The 18,624-nt window shown below is 42.6% G+C and overlaps 1 pseudogene; it reads right to left on the bottom strand.

The window, feature by feature from the left end:
• Nucleotides 1-345: 345 nt before the first annotated feature.
• Nucleotides 346-3,560, bottom strand: LOC136454093 (uncharacterized; annotated as a pseudogene).
• Nucleotides 3,561-18,624: the final 15,064 nt, after the last annotated feature.

The raw sequence follows: 18,624 nt of genomic DNA, 5'->3' as shown, positions 1-18,624 counted from the left end.
TGAAATCATGACCCAGGCTCTGACGGATTGACACTAATGGCAGATGTATTTGGGAATTATAAAAAAACATATGTATGTATGTGTGTGTGTGTGTGTATGTATGTGTGTGTATATATATATATATATATAAACAGATGTATCAGGCACGTGCACCGCTTTCTCCATCCCTTCCCGCCCTCTTGTGTGCCCTATCTCATTGACAAACAAATCACTGTCCCGGGAGGCTGCAAAATTGTTCTTTAGGTACAGCCACAGCCGATCCTTGTACAGATTTAGTTTTGTTGGTTATAATCTCCTTGAGTCTACTGTACACAGAACATCAGCATTTTTGGCAGGGAAAAAACATTATTTCGTCCTTGGAAAAAATTTATTTCGTCCATGTGTCTTCTTCCAAAGTTACAACTATCACGCTCTTGATACCTAATCTAATCTAATTCCAGCACAGCCCCCAACCCAACCGCCCTAAAACCTCCTATGCATATATATAAACTGATAAACAAGAAAAGAGGGAGAGCCCCAACTCTTGCAGCTCTGGAGCTCACACCTCATTAACCAGTCTTCTTTCTTCAACCAGCGCGTTTCCATTTTGTTCCTGATTTCCTGTGCATCCGATGAAGGTACCAACCTTCTCACTGACAATAGCCTTTGCAATGTTCCCAGTCTTTTGCAAGTTGAACACAACAACTGCAAAATGACAAGATTAGATTAAAAAATTTAAAAATGAATAAAAATCAATATAAAAGTCAAACTGATAGCATCCGTACTGGGAATGTTGTTTTCTTGGCATAGTGTAATAGCAGTCATATCCATTACTGAGAGATCTCTTGTCGTAACTTCATGATAGCTCAGTCTCAAGAAGGTGGGCATTTGGGTTATGCCTGGGGTCCGCATCATACACACCATCAACATTTGTCGCTTTAAGCATTACCTCTGCATTGACTGCTCACATGATAATAGCAGAAAAAGGGTCAATGGTACAATAAACTAAGAAAAAAAAAGGAGAAACTAACGAAACAGTGTTGTTCATCCTAGAAGTCAGTCTAGGAAAGCCAAGTTCAAGCTCACAACATGATAGCATGATTCCATAGGCACGCTGCACCTTTTTTTTTATTATCGAACATGCAGGAGAGCTGTGATCATTATATTAAGAAGAAAAACCAGGTAGAAAAAACTTACAAAACACATAAACTAACACCTTGTTACTAACTGGCTTGTGTTAGTAATAGAATTAGTGAAAACACATCCTAACTCAAATTTTGTACAAGTTGCAGAACTGTGGCAGGAAAAATCAACTATTCCATTTACAGCTTATATACTTCATTTAATCTGCACCAAAATGTTCTCAATTTATCATGACACAACCAAAAAAATCAAGGTAATAAGTAGGTAGCTAGCATAAAGTGTTGCCATGAGAGTCCTAGTTAGTCAAATGACCTGCAAACTATAGTACAATAACTAACGCTTTAAGCAACTATTTTTAAAAGTGAACAAATAGACATCTCTGCAAGCATATTTATCAAGGTTTTTTTAGTCACAGCAGTTCATCAGTGAAGAGTAGAAGATGAACTCACTTTCGGCACAACGGAGAGCCGCAGCTGTATCAGTCGTGAAAAATGGGTTCCCTGTTCCAGCAGCAAATATGACAACTCTTCCTTTCTCTAAATGCCTGACAGCCCTTCGGCGTATGTATGGTTCTGCAACTTCTGACATACGGAAGGCAGTTTGGACACGGGTTGGTATTCCAATGCTCTCCATTGTCGCTTGAAGAAATATAGCATTCATCACAGTGGCCAACATGCTAAATTAGGAAAGCATAATAAGATGTACTGTTGTTTTAGTAGTACAAAACTATGCAATTGCTTGTCACAAGAATGCCTTTCAAAACGAGCAGTAGAGTCACAAAATGTTATGGGAACTTGGGAAGATAATGATTAATGAACTACAAGTGGCTTGGAGTTTTAATTAAATTGCAGGTTCCTTAAAGGTATTCATGCTTACCACTCAGTAAACTATTTTGATGGTTCGAGTCGTGGTCTCCTCGCATTGCACAGGCGAGGGTAAGGCTTGCCACTAACACCCTTCCCCAGACCCCGCACAGAGCGGGAGCTCTCTGCACTGGGTACGCTCTTTACTCTAGAAAATTTACAAGCGGCTTGAATATTAGACATGAATGCGATCAGCCCGGCCAAGTTAATATGAATGACATAAATATGTTGATATTGGGCTCGCTTTTTGTTTCACTTTATTGCATTTCAACTTCTTTTGAAGGCTACTTAACAGACGAGCATAGAATAAGGGAATGAAAATATATGAGGCATTGAACATCTTACCCGATGTAATCCGTAGATGAGCGGTCAAGACCACTACATCCAGCCCAAGAGGCCCCACGGAAGATATTGCCACCGCCAACAACAATAGCAACCTGCAAGGGCTCTCAAATTTTTTAATGCACATCATATTTAGAGAAAACAAAAGGTAATTACACACACAAATACACATCCAAGATCACTTGATAGGAATGCAACAGAATCGAACCAACCATTGAATTAATGCCTACTATTAAAAAGATGTACTAGCGCTTTTTACTTCATCAATTCTAAATCTTGAACCAAGTAATCCAAGATGTATAATCAATAAAGAAATAAATGAAGAAAGGCGGGCACCTCTACACCTAGCTTGGTGACAGAAGCAACCTCTCTTGCAATAACCATTGTAATCTGCAATAGACGACCACACATTTACATCAAACAACGCATATTGATTGTCTATTTAAAGATGCTCCACCGAAAAGAAGGTTAACCTTTGGGTCGATGTTTTCTGTGTGATTCCCAGCAAGAGCTTCCCCACTTACTTTAAGCAATACCCTTTTCCATCTATATAGCCTTTTGGAACTAGAAGAATCTTCGTCGAATGTAAAGCTGAACGGCGGCATCAGTGAGGTTTGATTTCTGACAAACAAATGAAAGAGGCATGAAATGAATGACGGAAGGTAATCCAGAATTACACAGACCCAATCCAATTTGTTAAAAAGCGCTTGAACTTTCCAATTAGCCGCTAATGATCTAGCGCTTGAGGGAAACAAACATCCTGGGAACTAGTACAACGCATTTCGTCTAACACCCCAGATTCCCAACAAAATCACCATAGAACACACGCGGGCGGCGGGCCACACGCGCCATCACCCACCCACGGCACAATTATTATATGTGCAATCGCATCGAGCACGTGGAGGCGTCGCGCCAATTAAAAAAAACGACGCGGGTTTCAGGGAAATGTAAAGGCGCGTACCCGGAGTTGAAGGAGGAGCCGGAGCCCGTGGCGGCGCAGGCGCGGCGCTTGGCGGAGAGGGAGACGGGATGGGCTCTCCGTCCGGGCGGAGGGAGCACAGGAGACGGGGACCTTGGCGAGGGGAGACGCGGGAGGAAGGTAGCAGGCACCGCGGCGGCGGGAGAGGCGGCCATGGTTGCCTTTCTCGTGTGGCCTGTGACCTGTGTGTGGGAGCGAGTGCGGCGGCAAAGCAGCCGTCGGTCCCCGCTCCGGGATGGAAGGAGAAGATGATGGGGGTGGTGGGCTCGCCAGGCCAGCCAGAGATTTTTTTAAGGACTCGGGCTAAATGGGCCGGACATGTGATATGGGTTGCTTTTTGGAGGGGACTAAGCACTTGGGCTCGATTTGGTAGGCAGCTGGCCCAAATACATGCCGTGGGGGTTATTGCCCCCATCCCCGTCCCTGCAGGGGCAAATTTTTCCGTCTCCGTCCCCGTGAAGACTCGTGGGGAGCCACTTCTTTCCCATCCTCGTCCTCGCTCGGGGATTTAATCTCCGCGGGGATCCCCATCCCCGCATCACCAGTATACATGACAGCAAAATAGGTACTTAGCAAAGCAAGACAATATATTTCAAATTCACCATCAGTGCATCACTAACTAGGAATCCAGCATAGTTTGCTTGGCACAACAGCACAAAAGTAGCACCATAGGCCTTGTTCGGCTGACCCCAAATCCGGCTTGATCCGCTTCTTTTTTTCATCGGGAACAATATTTTTCTCTCACAAATTTTCAGCATGAACAATGTTTTCAGCTGTGAACAGTAACTTTCCTATACCAGCCGAGCGAGGCCATAAGTTTACAAGTTCATGGGCTCATCACAAATAGGCATTACAACACAAAATGACAAGTTCATAACAATCTTGGAGGCAGGGAGGGCGAAGCCATGGTAGGCGGCGGTGAAGGTTGTGCGGGTGCGTCTCCCGTGGTGCTCTGCAGGCGGCGCGGCCTTGGTGGTGTGGATCCGACAGTGAGCTGCTGGAGAGGCGCGAGCGCGACCGTGAGAAGCAGCTACAAGCTAGCCAGCCCCCATCTCTAGTGAGCGTCTGGTCCTCTTTCCCGCCTCCGATGACTGCAAGTGGTCGGCTGCCGGAGGTGGAGTGGCCGCGGCGTCGGGTCTGTGTCTCTGCGAGTCGCGACTCACGACAGGGAGCGGCAGCGGCGGCTGGGGGAGGGGATTGGGAACGAATGGAAAGGATAAGGTTAGTGTTATAAATTGCCTTATATATGTACGCAGGAATTGAGTCTTCTCAGATAGGCCTTAAACATTTCGGGTCCCCGCGGGAAACGGGGACGGGGGCATGTATACCATCCCTGCCCCGTCATACCCGATAGGGATGATTTTTTTTCCCATTTAATTTCCCATGGGGAAAAGATTTGTACCATCCCCGTCTCCTAATGGCTGAATTCCCCGCGGGGAATCGGGACGGCCCCGTTGACATCTTTACTGCCACCCATGCCCTTGAATCCCATTCAACTGCCTCAACCATACCAAGAACCACCTCCTTGTTATTGTGTTTTTGTGTCTTGTTTCTTAGGGCCTGTTTGGATGGGTTAGGACTAGTAATTAGCTAGAACTAGAATTAGGATCCAGCGCTTAACGTTCGTCGACTAAAAAAACAAAATATTAGGCATCTGATAAATATCTGCTCTTTTTTATCGCTAACTAATGACGACGGGCACTATGATTCAAATTCAAATGGCTGTGCGCTGGACGTGGAGTTCATGCATGAGGATTTACATCCTCGCTTGGACTTAACTTGGTCATAGGTCACCTCATCAACCGTCTCCGTCTGTTCCTTCCTTCTCCATGGCTTGCGGAACATCTTTTTTAAATACTTATCTTTATTTAATTATGAAATGGCAATTAAGGAAAAGCTAGCTTAATTATCACCCGAGTGGCGGCAAATAGCAACTGTCTATATATACGACATTATTATTTGCTAATTGCTATGACGATTGGACGTATGCATGATCCTGTTTCGAATTTCAATCCATTCATTCACATATAAGAGAATTATTACTGTCATATAAACTTCTTTTATTTATAACTAGCTAAACAGTGTTTAGCTAATATAGTAGTCTGAACTTAATACATATCTAGCATCTATAGCAGATTAAGCAGTGCATAGCAGATTATATTAGCCTCGTGCGGCAAAATTGAGTCAGGTGGCCTGGCCTGGCTATATATATAAAAACAACAGCACTATAGTCACTTAGCTGATGGAACATTTATAGACGAAGCATAGTCGTTTAACCTCCATATGCCGATCGATGTTGTCGGTTCAGGATAGACCACAGAACCTTACATAATGCAATATACTACAGTATGAAGAAGTACTTCACGGTAGTAACGTCTGGTCTTTAGACGCTTGTACCACCTTCATTTTCTTCGATCTTATCTTTGATTGCTTTTTATGAAGTCGCATGGGGAGCTAGTGCTTGCTATCTCAGAGTAGCTCCATGGATCTCATCGGAAATGTTTGATGCTTCTTGGGGCTTCTTTGGCGACCGTGAAGTCACCGGATGAATTGTCGAGTAGATAGATCTGATCCGGACACTGCAGTTGTTCCGCGGTGATACGGACTCGACCCGCTCCTACCCACCCTGGGGTATCATATATAGCATGTCGGGAATCGAGGAGGGACATACTGGACGTAACAACTCCCATCGATTGGGGGCTCTGCCGCCCTGCCTTTCGATCGATACACAGTTGAGGAGGCCGATCACGAACGTGATAGGTGTGGGAGCGATCCTGGGAAGGCAAGGCTAAGACGATGCCTTGCATATGGGTAGAAAGAGGGCGCTTATGCCCGATGGTGGGGCCTTATGGGGAAGGGCCCAGCCCAATAGGGACAGCACACCCCCACCCCCACTTTAAGCGCATTTCTGTATGGACTCAATAACTCTATCTGAGGGTGACGTCGGTGGAACCGGTGAACCACACGAGCTGGTTAGATGCGTGGAGCAAAGGGCTCGTAGTACCCCCCCCCCCCCCACCTTTTCTTGATCCAACCTTTTCTTCGCTTCGGTAGTTAATCACCTAAAATCCAAGGGAGTCTGGCCTGCGCGCCATACCTATACCCATACAGTGCCCGGCAGGCGGTGGACTCATTTTTGGGTTAGGGAAGGGAAGAAGGGGCCTAAGCACGGCAGATGCCGTACACTTGAGTGGCAAAGGAAAGCGAGACCGTACTTTTTTGGCAGGCCTGTTCTTACATAAGCATAAGGTTCCCGCAGAAGATCAAGTTGGTGAGCCGTGTGATGGGAAACCTTCCCGCACGGTTCGGAGAGCACTGAAGACGAATGAGAGGTTCACCCCCACATCATTGCAAGGGGAGCTCGCTCGATTCGCAGATTTGTCTGACTCATAATTCACTTTTGACTCCGTGTTCGATAGCCTGACCGTAGTGCTGTTAATTGTGGTTACATTCATAAGTAGCTTGGTCCATCTTTATTCCATTTCATATATGTCTGAGGATCCGCATAGCCCTCAATTTATGTGTTATTTATGTATTTTTACTTTTTTATGCTAATGTTGGTGACTGGAGATAACTTTCTTCAATTATTCTTGAGATGGGAGGGAGTAGGTCTTGCTTCATATTTGTTAATTCATTTCTGGTTTACACGACTTCAGGCGGATAAAGCAGCTATAAAAGCTATGCTTGTCAATTGAGTAGGTGATTTTGGATTAGCTCTTGGGATTTTTGGTTGTTTTACTCTCTTTCAAACAGTAGACTTTTCAACCATTTTTGCTTGTGCTAGTGCTCCCATAAATGAATGGATTTTTTGCAATATGAGATTTAATGCCATAACTCTGATTTGTATTTTACTTTTTATTGGCGCAGTTGGGAAATCTGCACAGATAGGATTGCATACTTGGTTACCCGATGAAATGGAGGGTCCCAGTCCAGTATCTGCTTTGATTCATGCAGCTACTATGGTCACTGCTGGCGTTTTTCATTATAGCAAGGTGCTCCCCTTTATTTGAATACTCACCTATGGCTTTGATTGTTATTACCTTTGTAGGAGCTATGACGTCATTCCTTGCGGCCCACTGGAATATTACAGAACGATCTAAAGAGGGTCATAGCTTATTCAACTTGCAGTCAATTAGGCTATATGATCTTTGCTTGCAGCATCTCTAACTATTCAGTTAGCGTCTTTCGCTTAATGAATCACTCGTTTTTCAAAGCATTACTCTTCCTGAGTGCGGGTTTGGTTATTCATGCCATATCGAATGAGCAAGATATGCGGAAGATGGGGGGCTTGCCTCCTCCTTTCCTTTGACCTATGCCATGATGCTCATGGGCAGCTTATCTCTTATTGGATTTCCTTTTCTAACTGGATTTTATTCCAAAGATGTGATCTTAGAGCTCGCTTACACAAAGTATACCATCAGTGGGAGCTTTGCTTTCTGGTTGGGAAGTGTCTCTGTCCTTTTCAGTTCTTATTACTCCTTTCGTTTACTATTTCTAACATTTCTAGTACCAACTAATTCATTCGAGCAAGACAGATTACGATGTCATGATGTGCCCATTCCTATGGCCATTCCTTTAATAGTTTTGGCTCTCGGGAGTCTCTTTGTAGGGTACTTGGCCAAAGTGTGACCTATTAGCCCATAAGTTAGTACTGTGATGAAGCGACTGTTGCTCACCCGATACGATCATACAAGGTCACAATTTACCCAACACGATCATCCAGGGTGAACAAGAACTGGGGATCAGATGCGGGTGAAATTCCCACCAATGGTTGAGACGTTCAGTTGACTCCCTCCCCCTTTGTGAGGGTCTGGACCCCTATGAATGAGCAGAAAAGGGAGGAGGAAAGAGGCCCTGGTGAACCAATAAGTGAACAAGTGTAAGCTTTGTTGCCCGACAGTATGGAGTACTGACCACACCGAGGGACATGCCCTAAAGCGAAGGACAGGAACGAGCGGAATCAATGTGTTCCAATTTCTGGCCTTGCACCGACCATCCAACGGACCATGGACTAAACGGCCACTGCTTGAAAGGACTATGCTATGTCCAGGGGACCGCTGCCCTCCACAAAGGTACATCTTGCGCCTATGGGCCACTATAACTATCCAAGAAGACACTCGAAAAAGGATGGATAAACAAACCTACTCGGTGGACTGCCGAGCTATAAGTCCTACGACACAGGAGCGGGATTCTCTAAAAAGCCAAGGTCGTGGGTGGCCAAGAGGGCCCACTTGGAGACTTGGGATCTCAGCAGGAAATGTGAAGGTTGCTTCAAGCCGGCCGATAGGCGAAAGAAAATCCAAAAGTTTTGTTCTGATCTAAGTAGGCTCAACATAGGGAATACCCTAACCCTGGGAACTGTGGCATATAAATCCGCTTATGGCATTCACCCAAGCATACATAGACAGATGGAATGAAAGAAAGAAAAAGTAGCTCCACAGCTCACCCAAAAGAAGAAAGACCCACCGCTAACCTAATGATTTGGAAATCCCTATGGACTAGGCCTGAAAGACAAGTGTGTGTGGATTTCTACATCCTCGTCTTTACTTTAAGACACAACTCTTCTCTTTCTCGGTCAAATGACTTGCGATAGTCTACCTTGAGTAGGACCATAGGGATCTTATGTTTGTGGCGAAAGATAAGTGGTTCTATCACAACCAATAAAGTTTCTATGAGTGAGCGACCCTTGATAAATGCCGATTGATACATGTCAATGTCAATAAGTGGATGAGTGTTATTAAAGACAATGTTTGTTGCTCTTCTTTGAAACAATTTTGATGAATCTCGAAATGATACTAATTGGCCTGAAATCCTCGACGGTGTTGGCATCTTTTTTCTTTGGGAGGAGAGTGATGGATGCTTGGGTTAGCCTCCAAACATAAAGGCCATTGCTATGAAAGAGCTGCAAGAGAGAAAGCAGTTACGGGTGGATGATGTCCCAGAAGGCTTGGATTACATAGATTCTACCAGAGGATGTTCAGATGCTCCCATTGCAACTCACTGATGGAGAAGAACTGGAGAGCTCAGCTAGAGCTAGAGGAGGTGGTAGTACCAGTTCCCTACTGGTACTAGTGGTGGCTTGATCACTTCAAATTGGAGGGACTATTGGGCCAAATTCCCATACTGTAAAAAAGGGTTTTCTTTTCTGATATATCGGAGCAGAGGCCGCCATGTTGAAGCTTTAGTGCCTTGTAGATGTCAAATAGGCTTATAAAGGCCACACCTCCTTTGATGAGCTTGCATTACGGTCTCAACTTGAGCCAACAAGGACTCTCTCTGGAAAAGTATGCTCGTAGTTCCATACCTGCAACCAGTTGCAATACAAATCATTTTCAATAAAAAATAAGAGAAATGGATGAAACATTTATATATATACATACGTACTTATGATATATAAAATCACTATCAGTGCAAAAGAGCATCCAGAAATGCTTGGGCAGCCACTCTTCCCGGTAGTTGTCTGGTTTTGTACTGTTTGGGCCACCTCTTGCAAATTCTTTAAGGTGAGTATGTTCACCGCTAGACCCCAAGCATACTGCTAAAGCTCGTCAAGATTTTAAACATAGTCACAGAGAAACATAGGCCAACACGAATTATCACAAGTTCAAATCCTTTCCGCAATGCCTTGATCTTGGCTTTCCAAAACAAAAATTCTTAGATTGCCTTGTTTGTCCACTTAAGCTGTGGGTGGTACCTCTGCTTCTAAGCACTCGGTATGATCGGCATTGGAAAAGAAGTGGATTTTTTAGAACATCTACTTGATTTGAATGTTCTGTTTCTAAAAACCAATGAGAAAATGTAGGTTAGCAATCCGAAAGGTCAGGAATAACTTATGTCGGAAAGAAGGAATACTCGACAAAAAGTAACTAGCGGCAAATCATCTGAGCGGGAATCATTCTTCATCTCTCGTCAATGAGCTGTCTTGAGATCGCTTGCCTATGCTATCGGGTGCATTGAGTGCTCTGAATGATGAGTTACTTGTTCAGCGAAGCAGGTCGCCTATCTCCTTGTTTGGACGTAGGTCTTTAACACTCTTGCTAGTGGTCTATTATATTCTTTGATGGATCATCAAATTCAATAGGTCTTTTAGGACCAAAATCAAAGTAGCAATGGTTCATGTAGCCTAGCCCCTTGAAGTGATGAGAAAAAGAAAACGACATCTTTTTCTGATCTACGTGTAGTGCAAGATGCTGAGTGCCATGGATCAGAGTGATCAAATCAAATCAGAATTGTTTTCAAAGTGAAATGTTGATCCTTTAGTTTTAGTTATTTAATAGAAGGGACCGCTTTTCGCCAAGGGAGGGTGGCACCTTAGCTGGGGTCAGCTAGTACCTTAACTAGCCAGGAGGTTGTTTGATCCTCGAATAAATTCTATATCATTGATTTCCCCATGTACACGTTTGGCCATAGCCATAACTGATGATTGGTGATTCCTGCCAATCATTAATCTCTCCATTTCCTCGTATATCACTCTTTGAAATTCCACTACCCTTTCATCGGTCGGGTCTAGACAAAAAGCATAGGTTTTGATTGGTAATCTTGAGTTGTCATCTTTTGAAAGAGAGTAACTTGCTGGATGGAGAGCAGCTAGGAGAATAAAGTTTATCTTTACCCCATCTTTCATTCCAACTCTATTTTCTTGTGTGTGATCCTTCTTTCTGGTTTGGAATCCAAGAACCTCAATGGGCTAGTTTCAAGTTCTATCAGACATGAAATCTGGTATAGCCACCAACCTAGATAGAACGGGTGGGGGAAGAAAAACTAGGAGCGAGCCACATTCCAGAGGGTTGTCAAAGGCCCTCTCAATATTTCTATTTTGTCATTGAATCGATGGAGGGAAGACTCCTTCGGTAGGTGCCCCTGACTCTTCTAGTTTCTGGGTGGGACCTTATGGCTCTGATTGCGCAGGATTCATCTTTGTTCGCTCAGACCCTAAACCAGGAGTTGGAAGCGTCTTTGCCAGACTTTCCAATTGAACACAATGCGGGCGATGCAACTCGGCAAGGAGAAGGCTGAACCCTGGTGCTACACTACAGCAGAAGCTTTGGTAGTTTACCATGGCTTGATGTTATAGTTGTCATGCTAAAGCCGTTGATAACTACTTCACTTGACGAGCTAAGTAGAAATACTTTGTGGATTCATCCACAACTAATGGTGCTTTAGGTTGATCTGATGCCTAGAAGGAAGAGTTTTGGGCTTAAGGCACAATTGCTCTATTGCGGCTACCCATGCTATGTTATCCAATGCTGTTCACAAAGCGACTCTTGCTATAGACCTGGCTATCTCTGAGTTGAAATTGAACCTAGCCCCGGGTTTTCATCCATCAACCCAAAGCTCAAGACAACCGCGATACTTAAATCTTTCAAATAGCCACCTTAGATGGACACAGCCATTAGAAGAAGAAACTAAAACTCGATGGAGTACCAGAGATCCTCGACAAACAAAGTATCAATTCAAGGAACGGAATACAAGTCCATGATAGAACATAGACCGGTAAGAGAAAAGAAAGTAAGCATAGTCTTCATTGAACCTGAAGAACAATTTGATTTTCCATCAACAAAGTAACGTTGTGCAAACTTATCTGATCCCTGTTTGGGACTTCTTCATGTCATGAGCCAAAATTGAATCGGCGCTTTCCAGATGATTCTATATGCTGACACTAACCTTGCACATTTTGCTTGAAACATTAGTAGTGCCTGCTTGGTGGGCATATAAGATGATTCGCTGGTTATGAGAAGGCTCAAAGAGGCACCATACTTCCAACTGCTCTAAACCGATGGTAAGGAACTCGATCCACCAAAGGTAGAGGCATAGGTAGATTGGACCGTATTCGACTTTGCATGGACTCTGGGTAGGCAACTGACTCTCCAGGTATAACCGCGATTATGTAGGTGGTTAGCACATTCCAATTGGTTTGCTCGTATCTTTTAGGGTACTCAAGGTAGCCACTAGTTTCGTCATAGCTGATAGCCACTTTCCGATTGATTCCTAGTCACCTCTGCCCCCGGGTGAGGATTCTGCCCTTGCTTCTCGCAATGGTCCATCGGATATACCTAAAGACATAACAATATTCTTTAAACTCTTACTATAGATGCCCTGCCATTGAAACTAGATTCATACTCTAGTATAGTCTAGTACTTTTATCAAAGGTGCCTTTCATCTTATCTATTTTTGCATGACATTTCTTTTATAAAAGAAATCATATAATGATGAAGCGAAGGTTATACGCCTCTGCTGTCGATTGGTAGTAGTCGTAGCGTACCTATTCTTACTTTGAGTTGCCTTCATGCATGAAGGAATTGTTCGAGCTATGTTTATGAAATGCTCGAAATAGCTCTGTTCGAGAGAGGTGGGATCGAACTCTCCATGAGATTCATAGTTGCATTACTTATAGCTTCCTTATTCATAGACAAAGTGGATTTGAAATTGTCTTTCCTTCTAAGGATAACTTGTATCCATGCGCTTTAGATTATTAGCCTGGAGTTCACCACCAGCAGTATAGCCAACCCTACCCTATCATGTCAATCCCACAAGCCTCTTATCCATTTCTGTTCGATCATGGTGGGGGAGTAAGTCAAAATAGAAAAAAACTCACATTAGGTTTAGGGATAATCAGGCTCGAATTGATGACTTCCACCACATCAAGGTGACACTCTACCGCTGAGTTATATCCCTTCCCCGTCCCATCGAGAAAGAGAATTAACGAATCCTAAGGCAAAGGGGCGAGAAACGCAAGGCCAGGCCACTCTTCCTCTGGGCTTTCTTTCCGCACTATTATAAACAGTCAAATAATGGGAAAAATTGGATTCAATTATCAACCGGTCCTATCAAAAATAGGATTGACTATGGATTCGAGCCATAGCACATGGTTTCAAAAAATCTATATGATTTTCCCAATCTAAATTGAGTGGGTTTCCATGAAGAAGGTCTTGTTCAACATGTTCTATTCAATACTAGTAGGAGAAGAACCCGACTCGATGTTCTTAAAAGAAAGAGGGGAAGCAGAACCAAGTCAAGATGATATGGATCGCCCCTTCTTCTTGCGCTAAAGATCTTACCATTTCTAAAGGAACTGGGGCTACATTTCTTTTCAATTTCCATTCAAGAGTTTCTATCTATTTCCACGCCCTTTTTTGAGACCTCGAAACATGAAATGGACAAATTCCTTCTCTTAGGAACACATACAAGAAAAAGGATAATGGTAGCCCTCCCATTAACTAATTTATGAATTTCATTGTAATAGAAATCCATGTCCTACCGAGATAGAATTTAGAACTTGCTATCCTCTTGCCAAATAGGCAAAGATTGACCTTGTAGAAAGACTGATTCATTCGGATCGATATGAGGATCCAACTCCATTGCATTGCCAGAATCCATGTTCCCTATTTGAAGTGGGTTGACCTCTGTGCTTCTCTCATGGTACAATCCTCTTCCTGCTGAGCCCCCTTTCTCCTCGGTCCACAGAGAAAAAATATAGGACTGGTGCTAACAGTTCATCACGGAAGAAAGAACTCACGGAGCCAGGATCACTAACTAATAGAATAGTACTACTAACTAATACTAATATATAGATAAATAATACTAATATATAGATATCTAGAAATAGATATCTAGAAATAGAAATGAACTAATATATAGATAATCAAAATTGAAAAGAACTGTCTTTTCTGTATACTTTCCCCGTTCTATTGCTACCGCAGGTCTTATGCAATCGATCGAATCATATAGATATCCCTTCAACACAACATAGGTCATCGAAAGGATCTCGAACGACTCACCAAAGCACGAAAGCCAATTAGAAAATGGATTCCTATTTGAAGAGTGCCTAACCGCATGGATAAGATCACATTAACCCGTCAATTTTGTATCCAATTCAGGATTTTTCTTGGAAAGTTTTGGGAAGAAATTGGAATGGAATAATATCGATTCATACAGAGGAAAAAGTTCTCTATTGATGCAAATGCTATACATAGAGGATAGGGATAGAGGAAGAGGAAAAAATCGAAATAAAATAAATAAAGAATAACACCAAAAAAATAAGTCAAAGATAGAAGAGCCTAGATTCAAAATGAAGAAATGGAAACTCAAAAAGGATCCTTCTAATTCTCAAAGAATGAGGGGCAAGGGGATTGATACCGAGAAAGATTTCTTCTTATTATAAGACGTGATTTGATCTGCATATGTTTGGTAAAAGAAAAATCTTCTCCTTTAATCATAAATGGAAAGTGTTCAATTAGAACATGAAAACATGACTCAATTGGTCTTAGTTAGTCATCAGGGCAGAGTGGAAGAAGGGCGGAGATTCTCGAACGAGGAAAAGGATCCCTTCGAAAGAATTGAATGAGGAGCCATATGATGTGAAAATCTCATGTACGGTTTTGTAGAGGGACTGTAAGGATGACTTATCTGTCGACTTTTCCACTATCAACCCCAAAAAAACCAACTCTGCCTTACGTAAAATTGCCAGAGTGCGATTAACCTCTAGATTTGAAATCACTGCTTATATACCTAGTATTGGCCATAATTTACAAGAACATTATGTAGTATTAGTAAGAGGAGGAAGGGTTAAGGATTTACCCGGTGTGGGATATCGCATTATTCGAGGAACCCTAAATGTTGTCGCAGTAAAGAATCGTCAACAAGGGTGTTCTAGTGCGTTGTAGATTCTTATCCAAGACTTGTATCATTTGATGATGCCATGTGAATCGCTAGAAACATGTTGTGGCAGAACCTCTTAAATTATAGGACCCACATGCACTTATCACTGTCCAACGACCTTTGACAACTAGGCATATGTTCCTGGTAACTTAAGAAGTCTGTCGGGTGTCCTCGGGGAACCCTGAATCATCCACGATTTCCGAGCAGGATCACATTATAGAGTTATTGCAGTATTACAACATTTATTCAAATATCAATACCAGAGTAAAAACAACGGAAGTCTTACGATAACTTAGTTTACAAACCAGTTGTTTCAAACCTTACAAACTAAGTTCGATAATTATTACAAACTATAGTAGTAGTAGTGGAGTGGCATTATAATATAATACAAAACACATAATGAAACTGCCCTGCCCAAGGGCCACACATTTACTTTTCATCGTCATCACAAGGAACAACTGTCATGTAGCACGATCCAAAATAGATCTGCTCATGAGGCTCACCTGCAACAAGGGTCAACAAACCCTAAGTACAAAAGTACTCAACAAGACTTAACCAAAATATTAACTGATAAACTTAGGAATACAGGCTCAGGGATTCAAGGTATGGCTTTAACAATAATCAAAGTCCTTGTGCGTAAAAGCTTTTTAACAAAATTCTTTATATATAAAACTTCATAAAATCATATACAAAGCTGACACGATCCGTGTTGAGATCATGAAACTTCATATCCAACACTTTCTCAACCAGCCTCAAGTTCTAGTTATTAATCTACGATGATGAACAGTGAGTTGAGTCTCCATAATCGAGGAGCAACGACGATTCGAACCGATTAAAAACCCAGCTAGGAATTTCAGACCACACGACATATGCAGGCCCCTGACCTCCATATACCAACCTACCCTCGGATCCTCTAAAACAAGAATGGGTCCGCGCCACCCGAGAATACAGTACTCCACCAATCTAGCCCATTGCCACGTGGGTACACGCTATTCCCATCATCTCTCCACTCCTAGTGCGCGATTAGCCATTCTCATAATAGAATAGCTAAGTAAAGGCTTACCAAAGTATGTGGTTAGTAATACAAATTCTCACCTCATGCAATTCAACAACGGACGGACCTTAATCAACACAGGTGGAAAGAACCCGCTCACAAGACCTCCATGTCTTGTGGCTCACACGCACCGAGTCCGCCTAGTCTAGATTTATTACTCCACATTCCCATATCACATAATAGCATAAGTTAACCAAAATTCCGTTTAAAGTTCGCAGGTGATAGGTAATCACCCGACTTTCATCGTTCTAAGCATAGCTAAGCAAAACTAGGCATATACGAATTTAAAACGGGTAATATGGTAAATATGGAATAACAAGGTTGGTAATGCACCAATTTGTTTTTCACTTGGCTCCTAATCACTTAATGTAGTAAAGAAAAGCAAAAGCGAAATCAATTTGTAAAATACAAGGTAGGGTTGTATGCATCCGGGGCTTGCCTTCGTTGACGGAAAAGTCTGGTTCCTGCGACATTTCACAAGTATTCGATCCGACCTCAACAGACGGATTAACCTCCTCCACAACTTGATTAACTATTACGTGTTCACCTTCGTTCACTACACATAGTAACAGTGCCATGTTTAACATGATGCGGAATACGAAACATGATGCTCGATGATGGATGCAAAAATTAACAATTTGAATACAACTTTCCTTCGTGGTACAGTTGCAAGTCAAATAAACTAAATCTTTTTTGTATTACTTACATCAATTGCCAAGGATTATTACCAACTAATGACCCAAGGACATCACTCAATCAAAAATTCAAACCAAACCTAAATCACTAAAGGTTACTATTTGCTTTTAAGAATTAATTAATTAAGAACTATGAAATAGATCAACTTGTTCCAATTGACCTCAAAATTTTTGTAAATGTTCATTACATGATAACTAAGTGGCAAAACAAATTTCATAATTTTTTGATAAATAAATAAGCCTAGAAAAATCATGGAAATTCATTTATTAATTAATTGAGCAATTTTCATCACATTCAAAAAGTACTGAAAAACATTATTTCATATTTTTCTTAAATAATATACATCATAGGGAAGTCACACAAAAATTTTCATAATTTTTGGAGCTCTAAATAAATCTACACAAAAATAACAAAAACAGACACTATTCATTTATTCCAGAAAATAGAAAAAAATTCTATTTGAACGTTGAGTCACTGACAACCCGACCCCACCTATCATCCCTAACCTCGCGTGCTGACCACGGCAACGATGGCGCTGACCGGCGATATCTCGTCAACGGCGAGACCAACGGCGACGGCGAAGGCACTAACATGATCACTACATCACGCGCATCGATTTGTGGCACAAACACGACCGATTACTGCCTGGACCGAGCACAGCGACGACCATGGCGGGCACAACGGCATGGCCGCGCCACACCGGTGACACAAGCACGGTAGAGGTTAAACACTTAGCATAGAAGGGTTCAGCACCTCACCCCGAACACGACTGAGCAACAAGCAGGGTTGGAGGAGCAACGAAGAGGCTAGTCGACGTTTCGAGCAGGCACGACGGAGCATATCGTCATCGGTGGTGATGTTTCGGGAGCTGTGGTGGTCAAAATGAGAAACCAATGGTTCAAAGAGTACCATGACATCATGGCGAAGCTGAAACAAGACTCAGCAGGGGCAGAGGCTCACCGTAACACGCTGGCCACGGTGAGGCACGCTCGACGGAGATGCTGCCGGCCGTGGGGAAGAAAGACGACGCGTGGCGAAATTTGGCAAAGTCAGATAACTACGACCGGTTGGATGGGTGCGCAAGGAAGAGGCGAAGCTGTTGAGCACTTTGCTATGATGACACAGGCGCTGGTTCGACGGTGAGGGCTCAACGGAGCTGCGACAATGGCGCCGGGAAAACAGAGGAAGGGAAACGGCGAAGAACGGCGACGGCTTAGGCCTTAAGGAGCGGCTAGAAGCGCAAGGAAGCCACGCAGGAGCCTTCTCCGTGCCAGCACGAAGCTGAGGACGTCCACACGCATGCCTGGAAGCGAACCGAAGGTCGTCGGCGGTGTAGCTACAGCGGTGAACACTGTTCATAGTATTTACAAGTTTGCCATTCGCCAAAATTCACAAATTACTCTCAAATTTTCATAACAACTCAAAAATCTCCAAAAATAAAAGTTGTCCAAAATCAAAAGTTCTACAACTTTGCTTTCATAACCAACCCCTAATTTAGTCTAGATTTTGAAATGAACTTTTGAATTCGAATGGGGGAAATTTAACGAATTATGCCTTTTTAAATTACTCCAAATTTTACTAAACAACTTGAAAAACTCCAAAAACAAACTTTGTATAACTTGTCAATCTCTACACTTTTGCTTTTGGGCTCAACCCCAAAATATGCCTAGATTTTGAAATGGATTTTCAGGGTAGGGTTTAAATAATGAAAATCAGGGTTTTCTGGAAAATTCAAATGCAAACCAAATTTTGACATGATTCAAACAATTCAATTCAACACTCATAACACAAATGCAAACTTGTTTTAGTGAATGCATATCAAAGTTTGCAATTTGACCAAATGCCTTGCAATGCATATGATGACATGTCATGTTTTTAATATTTAAACACCCGGGGTGTTATAATCCTTC

The sequence above is a fragment of the Miscanthus floridulus genome, chromosome 5 (genome assembly GCF_019320115.1).
Source record: "Miscanthus floridulus cultivar M001 chromosome 5, ASM1932011v1, whole genome shotgun sequence".
In the NCBI taxonomy this organism is placed as follows: Eukaryota; Viridiplantae; Streptophyta; class Magnoliopsida; order Poales; family Poaceae; genus Miscanthus; species Miscanthus floridulus.
The sequence above is the reverse complement of the archived record's forward strand: the minus strand, read 5'-3'. Positions and strand labels throughout refer to the sequence as shown.